Source organism: Hypanus sabinus, chromosome 7 (genome assembly GCF_030144855.1).
Source record: "Hypanus sabinus isolate sHypSab1 chromosome 7, sHypSab1.hap1, whole genome shotgun sequence".
Classification (NCBI taxonomy): domain Eukaryota; kingdom Metazoa; phylum Chordata; class Chondrichthyes; order Myliobatiformes; family Dasyatidae; genus Hypanus; species Hypanus sabinus.
In genome coordinates, this window is record NC_082712.1 from 9,715,381 (window position 1) to 9,737,307 (window position 21,927).

Below are 21,927 nucleotides of genomic sequence, written 5' to 3' on the forward strand. Positions count from 1 at the left end.
TCCCGAATATCTCACAGAGAAACTCGGCGAAAAACTTCACTGTTGATCCCTGTTCGGTGGCCTCTGGCAATCCAAGAATTCTAAGATTGCAGCGTCTGCTGCGATTTTCGAGATCCACCATTTTGAAAAGGAGTTTGTTACACTTTTCCTCCAAGCTGGAATAGAGAGTCTCCAAGTATCGAGCACGACTTTCTAAATCTTCAGAAGTCGAATCGATGCGAGATAAGTGTTGGGCATGCTTGCCCACCTTGTCGTTGATTTGATCAATCTTGTCCTCCAACTGTTTGAAAGCGGTTTTGAATTCCTTTAAAATTTTGTCTCGGAGCTGACTGAGCGCAGTCTGGGTCTCGTCTGAGAGAGCCGGAGCTTCCTTTCTCCCGGATTTAGAGCTCTTGCTAGACATTGTAAGTTAGATGTGTTCACAGGCAAGTAAGAGGTACCGAAAAAGTTCCCGACTAAGGTTTAACAAATGGAGACATTTAGTGAAAAGATAGCGACAGTAACGGAACAAAAGTTCGGAGCAGCTAAGCAATCGCCATCTTACCGGAAGTCCCGAGAGAGAGTGTTAATTGTGTTGATGTTTACGTTGGCAGCTTTAGTTGTTCTTGCTTCTGAAATCTATAGAGTCACTTCGTGTGAACCCCACACAGACACGGACGGACAGAGCCCCTTCTAGGGAACGGTCTACTAACCCACGGCACGGGTTCACCACCAGCAGATCCCCACAGGCAAGCTCTTACCTGCACTGGTAATCACGGGTTAAAATTAATCGGTCCATGGCCTCCACCCTCATGGTAGTCTTAAACTCCACCAGTGGTTTCTCGGGTAGCTTCTGCACTTCTCCCGTGTCGTGTCTCCTCTGCCGTTATCAGACCAACGCCTCAACTTTTTATAATTCATTCGAAATTCCATTTTATAATTTCATTCGAAAAGCCGTCCGTTAGCTCAACCGCTCTGAGCTGTTACCATGGTGACTTCCCAGCTCGTGTCTCAGCTGGCGCCGTAATCTCTCTCTCAAGGTCACAATTAAAAGTGTTATCAAAACCATGTCAGAGTCCCCTCTCTCTTTTAATTGCCTCCTTGTTTATTAGACTGCTGAATTTTCTAGCAGTTTCTCACCTGCGTGACAGTACGACCATCCACCACCTGCTCCCATGGCTTCACTTGCCCCAGATGGGGGGTGGGGGGTGTTAGGGTGGCTAACCAGCTTCTACACCTTGCCTGAGGGTGATCCGCAGGCAAGAGGCTCCTCACACCTTCTTTGGTAGAGACGTAATTTTAGAGATACAGTGTGGAATAGGCCAGTCCGCCCCTCGAGCCACACCACCCAGCAAACCAAATTTACCACAAACATAATCACAGGACAATTAACCTACTAATTGGTACAACTTTGGACCATGGGAAGAAACCAGAGCACCCGGAGGAAACCCATGCATTCCACAGGGAGGATGTACAGACTCCTTACGGAGGACACTGGGATTGAACTCTGAACTCCAACACCCCGAGCTGTAATAACATCACACAAACCGCTACCCTGCTGTGGTATGCTGAACTGGAGGGAAATATTCCATCAGCAAACAGACTGGATCCTGATTGTGATGGATCCCAGGGTGAATGTTCATGCTGAAGGTGGATGAAGGTTACCCAGGTCGGCTATGGACCTTGCAACATCGAGCCAGTAATCTCAGTAGTTCAATAGGGAACGGAAACACCGACTCAGCAGCAAGAAGCCCCTCCTTAAGCCAGGCCTGTACTCACTGGAGTTCAGAACAATAAGGGGTGATCTCACTGAAACCTATCAAATATTGAAAGGCAGAGATAGAGTGAATGGGGAGAGGATGTTTCCTGTGGTGGGGAGTCAAGGACCAGAGGGGACTGACTCAGAATAGAGGCACATCCATTTAGATTGGAAATGATGAGTGTCTTTAGCCAGAGAGTGGTGAATCTGTGGAATTCATTAGCACAGACTGCTGTGGAGGCCAAGTCATTGGGTACATTTAGACCAGAGGAACAAAAAAGACTGGAGCAGAATGAGGCCATTCAGCCCATTGAGTCTGCATTGCAAATTCATCATGGCTGATCCATTTGCCTTCTCAACCCCATTCTCCTGCCTTCTCCCTGTAACCTTTCATGCACTGACTAATCAAAAATCTATGAAATTCTGCCTTATGACAGAATAACTAAATGACCTAGCCTGCACATCCATTCTGTTCCCGCAACACTACTTGCCCCTCCACCTATCTTGATATCATCTGCAAACTTGGCCACAAACCGATCAATTCTATCTTCCAAATCATTGACATATAAAATGAAAAGAAGCAGTCCCAAAACTGACTCCTTTGGATCAACACTAGACACCGACAACCAATTTGAAATGTCTCCCTTTACTCACACTTCATTGCCTCCTGCCAATCAGCCAATCCTCTATCCCTGCTAATATCTTTCTTGTAATACCATAGGGTCTTATCTTGTTAAGCAGTTTCATGTGCGGCATCTTGTCAAAATCCAAGTGGGCAACAACCTCTGATTCTCCTTTGTCGACCTTGCTTCTTAGTTCCTCAAAAAATTCCTACAGATTTGTAAGGCAGGATTTCCTTTCGGTCAACCATGCAGACTGTGGCCTATTTTATCATGTGCTTCCACGTACCCTGAGACCTCATCCTTAACAATCAACTCCAACATCTTCCCAACTACTGAGGTCAGACTAACTGGTCTATAATTTTCTTTATTCGGCTTCTCTCCCTTTTTGAAGAGTGGAGTGGCTTTGTAACTTCAGACACTCTCGAACTTCCACTGTACTGTTGGTGTCTTCCACAATGAAGATGGATGCAAAATACTCATTCAGACTCTACACCATGTCCCTGTTCCCCATTGCTATTATATAAGGTGGAGGTTGATAGGTTCTTGATTGGTCAGGCTCTCAAAGGTTATGGAAGAAGGCATGAGAATGGGGTTGAGAGGGATAATAGATTAGCCATTATGGAGTGGTGAAGCAGAGTCGATGGGCTGAATTCCCTAATTCTGTTCCTGTGTCTTATCCAGGGAGGGAATCTGCACCATATCCTTACCACTGGTGGTGGTACTGAGTGGGGGGGGAACGCTGGACTGAGAATGGAACCCACGAGGGATCGAGCCAATCTCAGTCCCAGTTCCTCAGTGGGGGCTCATTTCTTCCTACGGATGTTCAATACATTTTTATCAATTACACAACACTGATGGAGCTGTTTCCTTACCCATGACCTGCAGTCCAGTCTCATCCAGAGTCTCTGCCTCCCATGTGGAATTCCTGACCCAAACATGACAGAAATATCTGCTGGTGTCTTTCAGTCTGAGGTCCGTCACCCTGATGGAGGCATTTCCTTGCCCTGGATCTCCCACCAGCTCATATTGGCCTCCTTCACTTACGGTGTTGGTGTAGGGAGAACTGGCAGAGTGGAAATGAGTTTGACATAAGACAGTGGATACATTTGGAGGATTCCCCTTCATCCAGAGGATAGTGATGGAGTTGGGTTTTGTGTCAGGAGGTGTGAAGTAGCAGGACAGTGTGTCAGAATTTCGCCTTTTTACACTGTTATGAGTGCTGAACAGACCTGATGGAAATGGGGTGCAGAGTTTACCATTCTCCCCCTTTGAGAACAATGAACTATTGCAATTGCTATGCTGCTAATGAGAGAGAGAGAGATAAAGCACAGAGGCAGGGTCACCTGCTACAGATAAGAGCGAGAGAGACACACACTTGATTTATGTATTATGACTTCTTCACTGATTGTTTACCTTTCGCTACGTTACTTTACTCGTTAACATTACTGAGGAGACAGCAGGAGTGGCCTACTTTGATGGACATGGTCATTTTGAGTTGATGGATGGCTGATACCCTGTCAGTGGGGATAAAAGACAGGTGTGGGGAGACACCCTCAGGCACAACAGTGGACACTGAATGAGTGTTGTACACCCACAGGAAGGTGGGGGCTTCAAGGACCGAATCAGGAGATCGGTCAACAAAGCTCACAGTGTGACAGCAGGGCCGGTGGGGGCTTGTGTGTGTCCACTCATGCCAGAGTGACGAGTCCACCATGGAAGAACAGTCTAGCTGAGAACGGAGAGGTCCTAACCGAATGACCACAACGGTACGACGGAATAAGAAGACAACAGAAGGTTTGTCTGGTGCAGCTGTTACATCTCGCTTGCTCTCTCTCTCTCTCTCTCTCTCTCTCTCTCTCTCTCTCTCTCTCTCCAACAAATTACAATACAACAACTGCAACTACTTCAGCACACATGAACTGAACTAGACTCTATATTCTCTTATGACAATTCATTTACCCCTAGATATTGATAGAGCTTGTTTCTTATTATTGATTATTATTCTACACTTCTAGGTTTATTGTTGCTAACCTGTTTTATCTGTATATTTGCATTTTTGATATTGTATTGCTTAGTTTACTAATAAACACCTTTAGTTTTTGGTACCACCAGACTCCAACGGATTCTTCTATTTCTGCCGGTCTGTAAACCCAGTTACGGGGTATGTAACAGCAATCACCGATGATACTCTGACACCTTGGACATTTTAAAGTAAGGACAATCTGGATTAGTTGAGTGTATTAATCACATTTTATTCAACAATATTTCATCCCCATCTATGAGTTTAATTCTGCATCTCATTCCTACTCCGACTCTGATGACTGCAGTGATGACTGATTTCATGTCTGTGGACTGACTTTGGTGACCTTCAGTTCCGAATATTATTGCTGACTTCTATTGCTTGCACAATTTGTTTTTTTTTCTGCACATTGCAGGTTTGATTGTCTTTTTTTTTATTGGGTTCTGTTGGGTTTCTCTGTAAGGAGACAAATCTACAAATGTACTTTGAACTTTGTGTCTCCAAAGACTTTTGTGTTCTGTCTACATGCAGGAAACAGCACCAATGCAGTTTTAAATATATCAGTAAAGCGGCTGAGGGACGGGTTCTCTGCGTCGGAGTGAAACAAGAAATGTTCCAGATATCCCACAGACGGACAGTCACACCGTTTGGACAATGATTCATCACTTCCCTCTGTCACAGATGTTAGCGGACACACAGACAGACAGACATACTTTATTGATCCCAAGGGAAATTGGGTTTCACCAAAACCATCGCCAGAACCAGCGGTGGAGGACAATGTCCCCAGAGGACCCCCATCAACATCCAACATTTTGTACCTTTGTCATTGCTGTTCCCCTCTGCAGATCCACCAGAAAGTGAAAGCAATCATAAGAAGGTAGACTACGTAAGTGGCAGCTCGAATGGCCAATGCAGTCAATCTCAGCTTGGGTAGGAAGACCTGACACGTGTCTCTCATGTGTTGATTCAGAGCCACTCTGCGTAGCTTCCACCCAGGCTGGAGTGAAGTATCTCTCCCGTAGTCTGAGATCTTGTGTGGCTCTCCTCTCTGCTGCTTATGGGCCGTGAGTTGTTCCCAGCGTCGATCCACATGATGTTTGCAGGAGGTTCCCATTGACAGAGCACAGAGAGGTCCCTCCAGTTACAGTATCAGTCACAAGGGCCAACTCCAGGGTGGTGACTGTGACTTGGGGAGTGTTATTCTCAAGTGCATTGGAACAAAGTCCCTCAGCTCTAGGAAAGGTGAGGAATGGGAGAGAACCAGCAGGGGAATGGAGTGAAAATGTCATTGTGGAAACTGACTGGTGATTGTCTGTAGAAGCTTCTGGGTCTTTAATGCTGGACACAGATGTAAATATCTCAGGCCAGGCTGGTCATTCAGCAGCCAAATGAGAGTCTGAACCTCTGACCCTGCAGCAGGAAGCTCCACCTATCCTGGGTTGGAATCCACTGAGGGCAGTACTGAGTGAGGGGGTTGGGGAGCCCAGGAGCAGAAATGGAGACCACAAGGGTTTGAGCTAGTCTCGGCCCCAGCTCCTCACTGGGAGCTCATTTGTTCTTACAGAAGTTATCAATATGTTTTTATTGTTTCCACAGCACCAATAGAGATATTTACTTACCCTCTATCTGCAGAGTCATCTCATTCTGGATCACTGTCGTTTTGTTTCCCTTGCCCTTGAACCAAATATGACAGAAATATCTGCTGGTGTCATTCAGTGTGAGGTCCGTCACCCTGATGGAGGCGTTTCCCTGCTCTGGATCTCCCACCAGCTCATATCGGCCTCCTTCATTTACAGTGTTGTTGTAGGGTGGGCTGGTGGAGGAGGAACGAGTCTGATTGAAGACAATGGATACATCTGGAAGATTCCCCTTCATCCAGACGATACTGATGGAACGGGGTTTCCTGACAGGAAATGTGGAGTAGCAGGGAAGTGTAGCAGAATCTCCCCTCTTTACAATCACTGACGGTTCGCTGGCATTTTCGACTGTTCAGAGTAAAGACAATCTGGATTTGTTAAGTGTATTAAACACATTTTGATGAACAACATCTCATCCCTGTCGATGACCTGAATTCTCCATCTCCTTCCTTCTCTGACCCATCTGTCCCTGACCTCCTGCACTGTTCTATCGAAGCCCATTATAATCTCGGGAAACAGCACCTCCCCCATGTGTGGACAAGATGGAGTGGTCGTGAATACAACCATCTCAGCTAATTTTTTCTCTTGGTTTCTATCAACACTGGCCACTCCTGCTCTATTGGTTCAGTCGTACACTGCCTGTTCTACTGGGTAACTCGTGGAGCTCTGGGTGGCATCTTGCAGCTCCAACATCTGCCACTTTTTGTGCTCTCCCTCCAGCTTTCTCCCTTCATTCACCAACCAGAGATCTCATCAAAAACCTTCTCACCATGGCCACGCTGTACTCACCCTCACAGACATATTCCCTCTGTCCTATCCAATCCTCTCCAGGATGGGAAAATAGGGAGCAAAGAAACTCCTTGCTCCAAAGGGAAGGATGAGGGGCATTAGAGGCAAGGAAACTCCTTGTTCTGCCCAGGAGGAGAGGGAGTGAGGAAAGAGAGCCGTTGTACAGCTGAATAGTACTACATCCTGACTTGCCAATGGCCTTTGAGTGTTATGGACAAACAATATAACTTGTCTGTAAATATTCAATTTTTTAAAAACCAGTCATTCTGTATACATCGTGAATATCTGTTTTGGACTGACTGGAGTAGCACCACAATCTCGTCGTCTTTGAGCAACAATACAGTTCTATTGTATTCTATTCTGGAATAGCACACACAAAATCCAAGGGAACTCAGCAGGTCAGGCTGCATCTATTGAAAAAAAAATAAATGGTCAAGGTTTTGAGCCAAGATCCTTCATCAGGACTAGAAAGGAGGGAGGAAGTATGCAGAATAAGAAGGCGGGTTTGGGAAGGAGTAAAGTCAGCTGGAGATAGATGAGACCAGATGGAAGGGTAAATTAGGATGGTGAGAAGCTGGGAGGAGGCAGATGTAAAAGGTAAAGGGCTGAAAATGGAATATAATAGGAGAGGAGACTGCACCATGGGAGACAGGGAAGAATGAGGGGCAGAATGCATTACCTCATGCTTATCAAATTCTTCAGTCACTGCTCTACTAAATCTTCCAACTCATCTGTGTTCCTTCCACGGTATCCCTCTCTACATACTGCTCCACTAGCTAAGTATTATCAGTAAATTTCTTGATCAGTAACTTCCCTCAGCCATTTCACTCTGTCTCCTACAAAGCGAAGTTTGGATCCAGTTTGCCACACACAATGGCGTAGCGGTAAGTGTAACGCTGTTAATGCCAGAGCCCTGGGTTCAGTTCCACCGCTGTCTGTGAGGAGTTTGTATGTTAAGACAATACGTCCATAAGATATAAGAGCAGAAGTAGGCCATTCGGCCCTTCAAGTCTGCTCTACCATTCAATCATGGGTTGATCCAATTCTTCCAGTCATTCCCACTCGCCTGCCTCCTCCCCATACCCTTTTTGATGCCCTGGCTAATCAAGAACCTATCTAGCTCTGCCTTAAATGCACCCAATGACTTGGCCTCCACAGTCACTTGTGGCAATAAATTCCACAGATTTACCACTCTCTAACTAAAGTAATTTCTCAGCATCTTTGCTCTAAATGGTTGTCGTTCAATCCTGAAGTCATGCCCTCTTGGCCTGGACTCCCCTACCATGGGAAATAACTTTGCCATATCTAATCTGCTCTGGCCTTTTAACATTCGGAATGTTTCTGTGAGATCCCCCCTCATTCTCCTGAACTCCATGGAATACAGCCCAAGAGCTGCCAGACGTTCCTCATATGTTAACCCTTGCATTCGTGGTATAATTCTCATGAATCTTCTCTAAACCCTCTCCAATGTCAGTATATCCTTTATAAAATAAGAGCGCAAAACTGTACACAATTCTCCAAGTGTGGTCTCAGGAGGGCCTTATAGAGCCTCAACATCATATCTCTGCTCTTATATTCTATAACTCCAGGAATGAATGCCAACATTGCATTCGCCTTCTTCACCTCCAACTCAACCTGGAAGTTAACTTTTAGAGTATCCTGCCCAAGGACTCCCAAGTCACTTTGCATCTCTGCACTTTGAATTTTCTCCCCATCTAAATAATAGTCTGCCCGTTTATTTCTTCCACCAAAGTGCATGACCACACACTTTCCAACATTGTATTTCATTTGCCATTTCTTTGTCCATTTCCCAAACTACCTCAGTCTCTCTGCAGGCTCTCTGTTTCCTCGGCAGTACCTGCTCCTCCACCTATCTTTGTATCATTGGCAGTTTAGCCATAAATCCGTTATTACTGTAGTCCAAACAATTGACATTCCTACACTGACCCTTGTGAAGCCCCGCAGGTAACTGGCAGCCTAGCAGAATAAGATCCCTTTATTCCCACTCCCTGTTTTCTGCCGATCAGCCACTGCTCCACCCATGCTAGTGACTCCCCTGTAATTCCATGGGATCTTATCTTGCTAAGCAGCCTCATGTGTGGCACCTTGTCAAAGGCCTTCTGAAAATCCAAGTACACCACACCTACTGCATCTCATTTGTCTACCCTGCTTGTAATTTCCTCTAAAACTTGCAGTAGTTTAATCAGACAGGATTTTCCTTTCAGAAAACTTTGGCCTATCTTGTCATGTGCCTCCAGGTACTCTGTAATCTCATCCCTAACAATCAGTTCCAACAACTTCCCAACCACTGATGCCAGGATAACAGGTCTATAGTTTCCTTTCTGCTGTCTCCCACCCTTCTTAAATAACAGAGTAACATTTGCAATTTCCCAGTCATCTGGTACAATGCCAGAATCTATCGATTCTTGCAAGATCATTGTTAATGCCTCTGCAATCTCTCCAGCTACTTCCTTCAGAGCCCAAGGATACATTCCATCAGGTCAAGAGATTTATTCACCCTCAGACCATTAAGCTTCCTGAGCACCTTCTCAGTCATAATTTTCACTGCACAAACTTCACTTCCCTGACACTTTTGAATGTCCGGTATACTGCAGATGTCTTCCACTGTGAAGACTGATGTTAAATATGCATTCAGTTCCTCTACCATCGCTGCATCTTTCATTACGATATCTCCAGTGTCATTTTCTATTGATCCTATATCTAGCCTCGACTCTCTTTTACCCTTTATATACTTAAAAAGCTTTAGTATTCTCTTTGATATTAGTCACTAGCTTCCTCTAATAATTCATCTTTTCCTTTCGAATGACCTTCTTAGTTTCTTTCTGCAAGTTTTCATAAGCTTCTCAATCCTCTATCTTCCCACTGGCTTTGGCGTCTTTTGCTTTTACTTTGGGTCTGACTTTACTTGTCAGCCATGGTAATGTCCTTCTTCCATTCAAAAATTTCTCCTTATTTGGAATTTACCTGTCTGGCACTTCCCTCATTTTTCACAGAAACTCCAGCCTTTGCTGCTCTGCTGTCCTTCCTGCTAGGGTCCCTTTCCAATCAACCTTGGCCAGTTCCCCTGTCAAGCCACTGTAATTTCCTTTATTCCACCGAAATACTGACATGTTGAAATTTAGTTTCTCCTTCTCAAAATTCAAAATGAACTCGATCATATTGTGATTGCTGTTCCCTAAGGGTTTCTTAACCTTAAGCTCCGGATCAGTGCACAACAGCTAATCCAGCATAGCCGATCCCCTAATGGGCTCACCAACAAGCTGTTCTAAAAAGTCATTCCCTTAGACATTCAACAAAATCTCTCTCTTCAGGTCCAGTACTGACTCTTTCAACCTTATTAATATCCTTCCTGTAATTCAGTGACCAAAACTGCACACAATACTCCAAGTTCAGCGTCACCAATGCCTTATACAACCTCACCATAACATTCCAACTCTTATACTCAATACTTGATTTATAAAGGCCAATGTACCAAAAGCTCTCTTTACAACCTTATCTATCTGTGATGCCACTTTTAGGGAATTTTGTATCTGTATTCCTAGATCCCTCTGTTCTACTGCACTCCTTAGTGCCCTACCGTTTACCTTGTATGTTCTACCGTGGTTTTTCCTTCCAAAGTGCAATACCTCACACTAGTCTGTATTAAACTCCATTTGCCATTTTTCAGCCCATTTTTCCAGCTGGTCCAGATCCCTCTGCAAGCTTTGAAAACCTTCCTCACCGTCCACTACACCTCCAATCTTTGTATCATCAGCAAATTTGCTGATCCAATTTGCCACATTATCATCCAGATCATTGATATAGATGACAAATAACAATGGACCCAGCACTGATCGCTGTGGCACACCACTAGTCACAGGCCTCCACTCAGAGTAGGAATCCTCCACTACCACTCTCTGACTTCTCCCATTGAGACAATGTCTAATCCAATTTACTACCTCACCATGTATCCCTAGCGACTGAATCTTCCTAACTAACCTCCCATATGGGACCTTGTCAAAGGCCTTACTAAGGTCCATGTAGACAATGTTCACAGCCTTCCCTTCATCCACTTTCCTTGTAACCTCCTCAAAAAACTCTAATAGATTTGTTAAACATGACCTACCATGCACAAAGCTAAGTTGACTCTCCCTAATAAGTCCCTGTCTGTCCAAATACTTGTAGATCCTATCTCTTAGTACTCCCTCCAATAATTTACCTACTACCGATGTCAAAATTACCAGCCTAAAATTTCCTGGATTACTTTTAGAGCCTTTCTTAAATAACGGAATAACATGAGCTATCCTCCAATCCTCCGGCACCTCACCCGTAGATACCAACATTTTGAATATATCTGCCAGGGCCCCTGCAATTTCAAAATTAGTCTCCTTCATGGTTTGAGGGAATAGCCTATCAGGTCTTGAGGATTTATCTACTTTCATTTTCCTCAAGATAGCAAGCACCTCCTCCTCCTCAATCTGTATAGGTTCCATGACCTCACTACTTGCTTGCCTTATTTCCATTGACTCCATGCCAGTTTGCTTAGTAAATACAGATGCAAAAAAAGCACTTAAGATCTCCCCGATTTCTTTTGATTCCATACATAGCTGACCACTCTGATCTTCAAGAGGATCAATTTTATCCCTTACTATCCTTTTGCTCTTAGTATACCTGTGGAAGCTCTTTGGATTATCCTTCTCCTTGACTGCCAAAGCTACCTTTTTTAGCCCTCCTGATTTCTTTCTTAAGTATTTTTTGCACCTTTTATACTCCTCAAATACCTTATTTGCTCCGTTTCCTATACATGTCATACATCTCACTCTTCTTCTTTATCAGAGTTCCAATATCCCTGGAGAACCAAGGTTCCTTATTCTTATTCACTTTGCCTTTAATCCTGACAGGAACATACAAACTCTGCACTCTCAAAATTTCTCCTTTGAAAGCCTCCCACTTACCAATGACATCCTTGCCAGAGAACAACCTGTCCCAATCTACGCTTTTTAGATCCTTTCTCATTTCTTCAAATTTGGCCTTTTTCCAGTTTAGAACTTCAACCCGCGGACCAGATCTATCTTTATCCGTGATCAAGTTGAAACTAATAGTGTTGTGATCACTGGAACCAAAGTGTTCCCCTACACACACTTCTGTCACCTGTCCTAACTCGTTTCCTAATAAGAGATCTAATATTGCATCCTCTCTCATTGGTACCTCTATATATTGATTATGAAAACTTTTCTGGACACATTTTACAAACTCTAATCCATTTAGACCAGTGGTTCCCAACCTTTTTTTGGCCATGCCCCACCTAATCACCTCTAAAATCCTGATGCCCCCTGTGGTGATATATAATTCTTATTATTCAAAAAGTGAACTCCTATTCACCTAGAGGAAGTCTAAAAGACCATTAACTTGGTTTAAACAAGCTTCCAAAGAACATGACATTCATGAAAGAGAAAAATAAAAGAACCAAAGGACTGTTAAAGTTCTGACGAAGAGGGTAAGAATAGGATGCTCTGGAGAATGAACAGGTGGCTGAGAAACTGGTGTAGGGGGCAGGGTTTCAAATTTCTAGATCATTCGGACCTATTCTGGGGCAGGTGGGACCTGTACAAGAGAGACAGGTTACTCCTGAACTACAGGAGGACCAATATCCTTGCAGGGAGATTTGTTAGTTCTATTGGGGGTGTGGTTTAAACTAGATTTGCAGGGGGATGGGAACAGAGTGCCAGAGTACATAGTGGAGCTGGGGTGAAAATAAATGATGTTACAGTTTGATGTGAAGTCACAAATAGAAGGGTTGTTTGTGGTGGTAATAATCTTCTGAGGTGTGAGGTGACATGCAAAAGTTTGGGCACACCTCCAGGTCACACTTCCAGGTCTCAACTTGACCTCCACCGTTCCTGTTAACTGCCATTTTTTAATTACATTATGAACTGAGGAAACGGCTACCTGAAAATGCTTTGCTATCTTCTTATAGCCTTGTCCTACTTTGTGGGCATCATTTATTTTAATTTTCAGAGTGCTACGCAGCTACTTAGAGGAGCCCATGGCTGCTGATTGTTGTGACAAGGTTTGCGGAGTCAGGGTATTTATAAAGCTTTGAAATTTGCATCACCTGGCCTTTCTTAATGATGACTGTGACCAAGCCATAGCCCTAACAAGCTAATTAAGGTCCGAGACCTTGGGAAAAGTTATCTGAGAGCTCAGATCTCTTGGGATGCCCAAACTTTTGCATGGCGCTCCTTTCCTTTTGTTCACTCTAAAATAGTACAAAACAAAAGTAATACATTGATCTTGCTTGAAATGTTGAAAAGAATGTTTCATCTTAACTTTATGACTTTTGGAGATGAGTTCATCTTCTAAACACTTAAATATTCACTGTAACAGAAATCTTGACGGGGGTGCCCAAACTTTTGCATGCCACTGTATTATTTCTTATTCCATCCCCTCTGCCTACTAACCTATCTTTCTGATACACCGTATATCCTTGGACGTTCAGCTCCCAAAGGCAGCCATCCTTTAGTCAAGTTTCAGAGATGGCCACAACATCATATTTGCCAATCTGTAGCTGAATTTCAAGATTGTCCATTTTATTTCTTATGCTGTGTGCATTCAAATATAACACTTACAGTTCAATATTTGTTGCTTTCTTTTTCAACTGCACCACTCCTCTTTTGCCCTGTAACTGGCTGTGATTATGCCTCATCTGCTGCTTGTCCTTTCTATCATCTTGTTGCATCTTTGATTTATTTATTTCTGTTTTCCCCTTCCTCAATCTTATCTTTCTGGTTCCCATCCCCCTGCCAAATTAGTTTAAATCCTCCCAGACAGCTCTATTAAACCTGCCTGCTAGGATATTGGACCCCTTTAGGTTCAGGTGTAACCCGTCCATTTTGTACAGGTCTTACCTCCCCCAGAAGAGGCCCCAATGATCCAGGAACCCAAAGCCCTGCCTCCTACACTGGTCTCTTAGCCAGCCGTTAATACACTTGATTATGCTATGCTTGTACTCGTTAGCACGTGGCACAGGCAGCAATCCTGAGATTACGATCCTGGAGGTCCTGCTTTTCAGCTTCCTACCCAACTCCCTGAATTCTCCTTCAGGATCTCCTTTTCTACCTGTGTCTAGGTGACTAGGTGAGAGTAAGTGTTCGGCAAGGACTAGAAGGGCTGAGGTGGCCTGTTTCCATGCTGTAATTGTTATATGGTTATATATTGTATGGTTATGTCATTGGTACCACCCTCTCCCTTCAGAATACTCTGCACCTGATCCGAGACATCCCATACCATGGCACCTGGGAGGCAACACACCATGCGGGTATCTCTATAAGGCTGACAGAATCTCCTGCCTGTTCCCTCTCACTATTGAATACCCTGTTCCGAGCGTAACTCTAAATACAATAAATAAGTGACATTTTCTCCTTCCTTATAGAGACATGTTCCAAAGGCTCAGTGTACTCTTCCCCTAACTCTCCACACTCCACATCCTTCTCTCTGGTGGAAACCAATAAGAAGTATTTATTTACATAAAACCCAGCTCATTCTCGACAGGTTTCCCTTTCAGTCCCTGAAGGAATCTTCTAATTTCTTATCCACTCTCTCACTTCCAATAAATGAGTCAATACTTTTGGGATGTCTATTATACTGTTTGCCAACGTATCAAACCTTATTTTACTCCCTATTTCTTTCTGAAGATCTCTTTGGTAGATGTGAGTGCATTCCAATATGCTATTGTCCTCTGATGTACCCGAGCAGACTCAGGAATGGACAGCAACAACCAGCCCTGCTCGTGACAACCAGATCTCAGGAGGGACAGAGGACACATTGCTCTCAGCAATGTGTTTATTTCAACAGATTTCAGATGCAATTGCTCCTCACCTGTTACTTTGATGGTTCTATTAGCATCTGCATATTTTTCTTGTGGTTCTTCAGTGAAATATTCTTGACAATTGAATGCTTTCCCGTCCTCTTTCTTCAGTTCTTTGACCATTATTGAAGCGTCATTCTCCCGTGGGTTCCCCAGAGGCTGGAAGCGATCTCTTTTGTTGTTCTCAATGTGATTTTTAAATTCTTGTCCTGATAGATAATTGGTGTAATTTAAAAGTGTGTCACCTCCCTTCTTGTACTTCCAGACGATGCTGATGTTCTTATTGTATTCATCGTGAGGGAGAGTGAAAAAACAGAACAGAACCAAGGAATTCCCTTCTCTCCCTACCACCACGTCTGGGGTCTCCTTGGTCCATCTATTATTATCAGCAGCTGTGAAGACAGAGGTGTGGTGTTAATGCTGAGCTGAGGCCACAGACACTACAGGAGTCATGCCCTAAGACCATAAGACCCAGGAGCAGAATTAGACCATTTGTCCCATTGACTCTGCCCCACCATTCCATCATGGGTGAATCGTGTGCCCACCCTGTGTCTCTGCCCTGTTGAAAGGGGACTGAACTATGACAGTGTTGTGTTGCGTCATACTGAACAGATGGTAAATGCAGAGAAATAAAATGAGAGAGATTGCGGCACCCAAGGAGGTTCTTCTTGACCGGAGCCATGGTTCTCACAGCTCTAAGCTGAGGAGAAAGAGAAACATCGCATTTACATCACTTTCTTCAACGCTCCATCCAATGAATTACCTGACAGTAAGACATGGCTACGCACAGTGGACCAGCTGTTAGACGTAAACCCACAAAATGCCAGAGGACCTCAGCAGGTCAGGCAGCATCTATGGAAATGAATAAGCTTAGTTGATGCTTCAGGCTGAGACTTAACATCAGGACTGGTAGAGCTGCTGTCTGAGAGCTCCAGGGACATGGGTTGCCCCGACAACTGGTGCTGTCCATTTACTTTACATGCTCTCTCTGTGACCACATGGGTTTCTCCTACACAGGCCCTCCACACAAATCCAGAAGGAGACGGTTGTTAATTAACTGGCCACTGTAAACTGCGTGTTTGTAGGTGAGAAATGGAAACTGGGAGAATTGTGGGGAATGTGAGGAAAATGAATCGTGATCAATAAAGAATTAATGTCAGTGGGTTCATACTTTTTTGGCATGAACTTGATGGGTGAGGAGTAAGTTTCCCAGTGAAGGGGAGCAGAGATTATTTAAGAAAGGGAGTAGAGATTATTCGAGGAGGGGTGTAGAGATAGACCAGGAAATTATACACCAGTGAGTCTTACTTCAGTGGTTGTTAAGTTGATGGAAAAGATCCTGAGAGGCAGGACTTATGAACATTTGGAGAGGCAAAATATGATTAGGAATAATCTACATGGCTTTGCCAAAGGCAACTTGTATCTTACAAGCCTGATTGAATTTTTTGAGGATGTGACTAAACACATTGATGAAGGTAGAGCTGTAAATGTAGTGTATATGGATTTCAGAAAGGCATTTGATAAGGTACCCCTTGCAAGGCTTATTAAGAAAGTAAGAAGGCATGGGATCCAAGGGCACCTTGCTTTGTGGATCCAGAACTGGCTTGCCCACAGAAGGCAAAGTGTGGTTGTAGATGGGTCATATTCTGCATGGATATCGGTGACCAGTGGTGTGCCTCAGGGATCTGTTCTGGGACCCCTTCTGTTGCGATTTTTATAAATGACCTGGAGGAGGAAGTGGGGGGAATGGGTTAGTAAATTTGCTGATGACATTAAGGTTGGAGGTGTTGTCGATAGTGTGGAGGGCTGTCAGAGGTTACAGCGGGACATCGATGGGATGCAAAATTGGGCTGAGAAGTGGTAGATAGAGTTAAGCTCAGATAAGTGTGAGGTGGTTCATTTTGTTAGGTCAAATACAATGACAGATTATAGTATTAATGGTAGGACTCTTGGCAGTGTGGAGGATCAGAGGGATCTTGGGGTCCGAATCCATAGGACGCTCAAAGCTGCTGCAGAGGTTGACTCTGTGGTTAGGAATGCATCCGGTTCATTGGCCTTCACCAACGTGACATTGTGTTTAAGATCAAGAGGTAATGTTACAGCTAAATAGGACCCTGGTCAGATCCCACTTGGAGTACTGTGCTCAGCTCTGGTTGCCTCACTACAGGAAGGATGTGGAAACCATAGAAAGGGTGCAGAGGAGATTTACAAGGATGTTGCCTGGATTGGGGAGCATGCCTTATGACAAGAGGTTGAGTAAACTTGGCCTTTTCTGCTTGGAGCGACAGAGAATGAGAGGTGACCTGATAGAGGTGAATAAGATGATGAGAGGCATTGATCGTGTGGATAGTCAAAGGCTTGTTCCAGGGCTGAAATGGCTATCATGAGAGGACACAGGTTTAAGGTGCTTGGAAGGTCCTGTATTGAGCTGCAGTTTTTCTATGTTTCTACAGTGTGACAAGAGACTGTGGTGAGGATGGCTTGGATCCAAGTGCTGGAGTTGCTGAGACTAGAATTGACACACGACATGGGACTGAGACAAGGACAGGGTTCTAAGTGAGATGCCAGATAAGAATCCAAAGTTGAACTGCTGATTGAGCACTGAAGCTCAATTCAAGTGCTCTTTAAATATTAAAATCCTGGCACCAATACGCAGCCACCAATTAGCGGGGCAGCCCTGAGTCTTTAAAGGGGCCATGCAAGCTAGCGTCAGAGAGTCGGAGCGTCTACTCTCCAAAAACAAGCATGGTCAATTGTGTACCGTAACAGACGTGACTCCATGACTCTCGGGTATGGGCTGGGAGGTAAATCCATCATCAGTTTCCACTCTTTGGAATGTCTAAAAATTTACATTCCCATAAGTTGTTGGGTGTATTTAAGGCAGAGATAAATAGGTTCTTGATTAACTGGGGCATCAAAGGGTATGGGGTTAAGGCAGGGCAATGGGAATGACTGGATGAAGTGGATCAGCCCATAATTGAATGGTGGAGGAGACTCAATGGGCTGAATGGCCTACTTCTGCTCCTGAACCTTATGGTCTTATGGTCTTAAGATTGGATTATTAGTGTTTATGTTGAGTCTGCCAAAATCTCAGAAGACCATATGTCAGAATTAGGCCTTTCCACCCATTGAGTCTGCTCCATCATAAAGATCTTTATAGCTCTTGAGGGTTCCTTGCACTGTTACTGTTCTAATTGTAGGGGCAGTGAATCAGTTCTGGGGCAGGAGAACCCCTTGAAAAATGAGCAAGTATCAGGGAGAGGGTCACTGATGTGGTGAGAGAGAGGCTGAACTAAATGGCAGGTGACAACAGAAAGACAACTAAGATGAATAAAGAATTGGGAGCGGCAGATGGAACTGGAGAAGCAAGTGTAGACACAAGGTTCTTGAGCGAGACCGGTGAGTCAAAGACAGAAACAGCTGTGTAAAAACAAGATGTAACAAAGACTACTGGTGTCTTTTACAGTAATGGTGGGGCTGGGCTCTCGATATTCCTGGCTAAAAGATGTTCAGAAAGGAGAGAAGGAGAACAGACTGAACGGCAATACTGATTGAGTAAGATGCCACTGTGGTGAAGAAGGAACCCCAGGGGTTCAATGTAAATTCCATTTAATGTGTTGCTTTTCAGTGGAATAAAGGAAGTTACAATTGCATGAGAGAGGATCTGGCCGAAGTCGATTGGAAAGGGACATTTGCATGCAAGACCACAGAGCATCAATAGCTGGAGTTTCTGCGAAAAGTGAGGGAAGTGCAAGACAGATATATTCCAAATAAGAAGAAATTTTCAAATGGAAGAAGGACACTACCGTGGCTGACAAGTGAAGTCAGAGCCAAAGTAAAAGCAAAAGAGAGGGCATGCAAGGACGGCAGAGCTCGTGGGTAGACAGAGGATTGGAGAGCTTTTAAAGAATTGCAGAAGTAAACTAAGAAGGTCATTTGTAAGGAAAAGATGAATTATTAGAGGAAGCTGGCGACTAATATCAAAGAAGATACTAAAAGCTTTTTAAGCATATAAAGGGTAAAAGAGAGTCGAGGGTTGATAAAGAACCAATACAAAATGACTCTGGAGATATCCTAATGAGAGATACAGTAATGGCAGAGGAACTGAATGTGTATTTTGCATCAGTCTTCCCAGTAGAAGACAGCTGCAGTATACCAGACATTCAAGAGTGTCAGGGAAGTGAAGTTTGTGCAGTGAACATTACGACTGAGAAGTTGCTCAGGAAACTTAATGGTCTGAGGATGGATAAATCTCTTGGACCTGATGGAATGCACCCTTGGGTTCTGAAGGAAGTAGCTGGAGAGATTGCAGAGTCATTAAAGATGATCTTTCAAGAATTGATAGATTCTGGCATTGTACCAGATGACTGGAAGACTGCAAGTGTTACTCCGCTATTTAAGAAGGTTGGGAGGCAGCAGATGTCACTGTTAGCCTGACATCAGTGGTTGTGAAGTTGTTGGAATCAATTGTTAGGGATGAGATTATGGAATACCTGGAGGCACCTGACAATATAGGCCAAAGCCAGCATGGTTTCTTGAAAGGAAAATCCTGGCTGACAAACCTATTACAATTCTTTGAGGAAATTACAAGCAGGGTAGACAAAGGAGATGTAGTAGATGTGGTGTACTTGGATTTTCAGAAGGCCTTTGACAAGGTGCCACACGTGAGGCTACTTAGCAAGGTAAGAGCCCATGGAAATAGATTTGTGGCTAAATTTGCTGATGATACAAAGATAGGTGGATGATCAGGTAGTATTGAGGATTCAGAGAGCCTGCAGAGAGACTTAGATAATTTAGGGGAATGGTGAAGAAGTGGCTAATGAAATACAATGTTGGAAAATGTATGGTCATGCACTTTGGTGGAAGAAATAAGTGGGCAGACTATTCTTTCGATGGGGAGAGAATTCAAAATGCAGAGATGCAAAGAGACTGGGGAGTTCTTGTGCAGGATACCTTAAAAGTTAACCTCCAGATTGAGTCACTTGTGAAGAAGGCAATGTTGGCATTCATTTCTAGAATATAAGAACAGGGATGTGATGTTGAGTGTCCATAAGGCACTCATGAGACCACACTTGGAGTATTGTGTGCAGTTTTGGGCTCCTTTTTTTAGAAAGGATAAACTGACATTAGAGAGGGTTCAGAGAAGATTCACGAGAATGATTCGAGGACTGAAAGGGTTACTGTATGAGGAATGTCTGGCAGTTCTTGGGCTGTATTCCCTGGAGTTTAGAGAATGAAGGGGGGGGGGGTGTCTCATAGGAACATTCCAAATGTTAAAAGGCATGAACAGATTAGATATGGCAAAGTTATTTCCCGTGGTAAGGGATTCTAGGACAAGAGGGCATGACTTCAAGTTTGAAGGATGTCCTTTTAGAACTGAGATGTGGAGAAATTACTTTAGTCAGAGGGTGGTAAATCTATGGAATTTGTTGTGAAGGTCAAGTCATTGGGTGTATTTAAGGCAGACATAGACAGGTTCTTGATTATCCAGGCCATCAAAGGGTATGGGAGAAGACGGGGGAGTGGGGATGACTGGAAGAATTGGATCAGCTCATGATTGTGTGACGGAACAGACTCAAGGGGCCAAATGGCCTACTTCTGCTCTTATATCTTATGATCCATTGGTCTTATAATTATGCTCTGAACATTGGCGCTACACTTTAGTTGTTTGTCCATCTTTGCTTGTGTGTAGTTTTTCATTGATTCTATTGCATATCTTTGTATCGACTGAACCCCTGTGAATGCCTGCAAGAAAATTAACTCAGGATAGTACGTGGTGACATATTCAGTACTGTGCAGAAGTCTTATGCAAATATATATATATATATAGCTAGAGTGCCACAGACTTCTTTGAGGTTCATAATTCACTACTCTGTGGGAGAAATCTCTTACTGAATTGTGAGCTGCCTCAGTGACTATCGATGGGTAACACTCTCATCTACAGTGCTTCGAGAGGTTGGCTACGGCTAGACCATGATGCCAAATTAAACTGATCAGGTTCTAGATCTTTCCATTCCCCTCTTGTTCACGTGCCTGTCTAAATGCCTGATAGTCTATGCCATTGTATCAGGTGTCCACCACCTCCATTGGTAACGCATTCCAGGTTTGTACCACATTCTGTAAAACAAAATTACCTGATAAATATCTTTTAAACACTCACCCTCACATCTTAAACCTGTGCCCTCTGGTATTTTACATTTCCATCTGGAAATAAAACCCTGTGAATATGACTTTCTATCCTTCTGTCAGGTCTCCTCTTAGCCTCCGATGCGCCAGTGAAGACAACACAAGTAATTGGAAAGGTCAGGGAGTGCTGTAGGTTGTGATGAAAGCATTGGTGATCTAAGGATTCATACACAGAGGAACTGACCACAGGGAAGGAATGTTGTGTCAAAACAGCAGTAAACAGTGGAAAGGATAAATACAGAACGGAATCCAATTCTGGTCACTTCACTTCAGAACGGATGTGAATATCTGAGACAGTGTGACAGAGAGCAATTGGTTAACACGCTCCTCATACACACACACATACACACACACGTGTGAGAGGCAAACTCACACTCGACATGAATAAGTATGGAGTTATTTATGTGTTTTCTTGGAGACATCATTCTACAAATGTTGGCATTTGTCTTTTCACTGTTTTCACAGATGTTTGGATGTTTGATTTTTGATGAAGCTAATAAATACTGACGTGCTAACATTAAAGTGCTAAGCAACTCCAGCCAGTTTCTTTGGTCATAACCCCATATCTAATGGAAAGGTTGTAGAGTTTTCCTATCACAAACAAGAGAAAATCTGCAGATGCTGGAAATCCAAGCAACAGACACAAAATTCTGGAGGAACTCAGTGAGCCAGGCAGCATCTAGGGAAAAGAGTGCAGACGACATTTTGGACTGAGAACCTTCAGCTGGACTGAAGAAAGATGAGGAGTAGATTTAAAAAGTGGGGGGAAGAGGTGAGAGAAACATGAGGTAATAGGTGAAATCTGGAGAGGGGGAGGGGTGGAAAAGTTGTTTGGTGAAAGTGATGCAGGGATGGAGAAAGGGGAATCTAATAGGAGAGGACAGAAGGCCATGAAAGAAAGTAAAAGAGGGAGCAGCACCAGAAGGAGGTGCTGGGACATGGCTTTACTTTTTAGTTATTTTTATATTTATTTGTTGAGGTAGAGTGAAAAATAGGCCCTTCGAGCCATGCCGCCCAGCAAACCCCCAATTTAATCCAAGCCTAATCACTCAAACAGTGTGAGTTAT

At 43.8% G+C, this 21,927-nt stretch overlaps 1 long non-coding RNA gene across 2 annotated transcripts in view; it reads left to right on the plus strand.

Moving 5' to 3' along the window:
• Positions 1-21,368, plus strand: part of LOC132396556 (uncharacterized) — a 148,403-nt gene extending 127,035 nt beyond the window's left edge. Inside the window, exon 4 of one of the 2 annotated variants that reach the window (XR_009513018.1) lies at positions 14,940-21,368. This is a non-coding gene — a long non-coding RNA (uncharacterized LOC132396556). Of the gene's footprint in view, positions 1-4,912; positions 6,048-14,939 lie in introns of those variants that run through there. The other variant, XR_009513017.1, reaches the window with a different exon arrangement.
• The last annotated feature ends 559 nt before the right edge of the window (positions 21,369-21,927 follow it).